General features: G+C 40.6%; 1 pseudogene; it reads right to left on the reverse strand.

The window, feature by feature from the left end:
• The window catches only part of LOC137971014 (uncharacterized), a 12,332-nt pseudogene extending 10,764 nt beyond the window's left edge, over window positions 1-1,568 (reverse strand).
• Window positions 1,569-2,500: the final 932 nt, after the last annotated feature.

Raw genomic sequence — 2,500 nt, forward strand, 5'->3', positions numbered from 1 at the left:
CGTTAATGGGGACATTTCTTTTGAGCGAACCTAGATGTTGTTAATTTTGCTGATTGTCAATATGTAGATTACATCGGAAATCAACTCATTACATCAACTCAGTATCTGTTTTTAATAAAACAGTCATCCCTCTCGCGCTGGTTTGATATGAGATATTTATTGCACGAGGTTACAAATAATACTTGCACATAGCACCTTTTGACTGACGAGTCACTGAGCGTCAAGTATATCGTTTCTGCCACAGAGGTTTTATTCTGAGGTCTTAATCCCTTATCCTTGTTAGAGTTGACATCCTAATAAGAGGGAAAATGACGTCGGATTAGTAAAGAAACCCAGGAGGACCCAAGCCGTTAAGTTTAGTATACGTACCTTTTTATACGGGAAACGGCCCAAAGGAAGAACTGGCCTGCCAGGATTATGGAACTGCTCTTCACAATACGAAAACTTTAAAGGGCGTTACCCCTGGTGACACTTCACCTTTTCAGATCAGTTTGTTCGCAATTAATAGTAGTTGTGCCGGTGAACTAGAGTAGCTTCAAACGATTTAAATTACGGGCACGAGTCAAATACTGAATAATTTCAGACCTTAAGATAGAGGTTTTATGGCATTTTCCGCGAACCGCGAACGTCAAGAAGTCACATGACCAGTGCGTTGGCGTCAGGTTTGCAGTTTGAGGTTCACTTTTGTATGGCTAGACCACGTTCTAGAGGTAAGTGATTTACCGCAAGGCTTTTTGCACCTTAAAATACCACAATCCCACGTTTGGGAGGAAATACTACTTTTAAAAAGTATTTCGCTATCGAATTCTTGTACATTGAAATGTAATTTTGAAGACGATTTCTCAGCTAAAACAGAAGTGAACAAGCGAATGAAAACAAACATGGCAGCCGGCTATTTAACCCGCGAATCTTACCGTAAGTCCCAAATATTGGCTGACGGCTAAGGTGAAACTGCTAACCGCAAACCACGCCTTGCCGTTTGTGGTAAGATCGCCAAACCTCGACCTTAAGGACGTTGCCTACTATTATTATTGTGCATACGTTCTGCGCATCTCGAGATACTCGGATTTCCAATCGGCGGTGTTTATATTTATTCAGGGATCTTTTTGCGCGGTTCAAAACTATGCGGGAAAAGCAGAATTTAGCAAGTGCTCTTGGTATCCAAAAAGAAAATTGGGGGTAACCATACATTGTTCAGAGATAATCTATACACATTATATCTAACCTTTTCAACCGGTTGTCCGTGATTGTCTGCACTATCTAGTTCACCTGAGGAGTGTCTTCCCGGATTGTTTTTCGACTAACGTAGATAGGATAGAGAGAGCCAAATCAATCTCTCAATGAAATAAAATTGTCCAACATGACGAATCTCATTATAAAAAAAGAAGTGTGGAATGTAGACCTACCCTTACAAACTCTTCTAAAGCCATGCGGGGTGCTTCTTCTTCGAAAACCTTTTGAAATCTATCAAGCCACGATGACGAAAAGTTGCTTTCATCCTGACTATCGGAAGAACTTTTACTAACAATATTAGCGTAGCTCGTGCTTTGTTTCAAAGATGAATTCATCGACGATAGCGGAGAAGATTGAATACTGGACCTAAAATTTGAACGCTGTACTCACTTGCGAGACACCTTCAATTGTTTCGAAAACTGAAAACTGGAAACTGGAAGGGGATCACATTGTGTCTCATGTGATGGAAAGTGATAGTAGCAATTTTGTTATTGTTCTGTCCGGAAAGAACATTAAAAGCCATCTAAGTGTGCTTTTTAATCGAGGTGTGTTTCGGAGAGCTAAGCGTTTGCAAAATGTTTGAACGAGCGTACAAAACGTTTTCTCGCATTCATTTGTATTAAAGCTGAAACCGGAAGAAAGAAAAAGAAAAAATAGAGAGAGAACGATTGGCTAAGTGAATCAAACAAGCTCGTGCGCAGACCATGTCAGTAACTGCAATTGAATTTTGTTTCGCTGCATGTGATTGCGACAGATGGTAGTCGTTTTGTTATTGTTCTGTCTGAAAGGAAAAAAAATAATCAGCCTTTATTTATTAATAGCAGTGTGTAATGAAAAGAGAAAGAGAGAATTGCATTTTATAGGATGGCTTGTCACGCATGTAGCATAATTCTCGTAAGAACCTCATAATAAATGTTGAAAGTGAATACTGAGCGTGTCGCCAATCAGAATTAGGGGTGGAAATTCGTCTATCGGCTGCTAGCGTGCGATAATAGACCCAGGACGGAAATACCGAGGGAACTAGTAAGCAACTGGTGAGTGATTCTTGGGTGCCCCATGAAGATTTGAGACTGTCATTATAATGTTAAACTATAGATGTCTATATATTCGTCCTTGCCATTTGCTGAATGTTGGTTCAATTTGCAGGAAAATGCTATTTCTGCCAATGTTTCGGCCATTTTAGTGTTACCATTTCCATCCTCCCCTAACCCTTCCTCCCCTACCCCCCCCCCCATAGGTGAAGAAAATATCTACCCAGCCCCCCCCC

This window comes from Montipora foliosa, chromosome 1, assembly GCF_036669935.1.
Source record: "Montipora foliosa isolate CH-2021 chromosome 1, ASM3666993v2, whole genome shotgun sequence".
NCBI lineage: Eukaryota > Metazoa > Cnidaria > Anthozoa > Scleractinia > Acroporidae > Montipora > Montipora foliosa.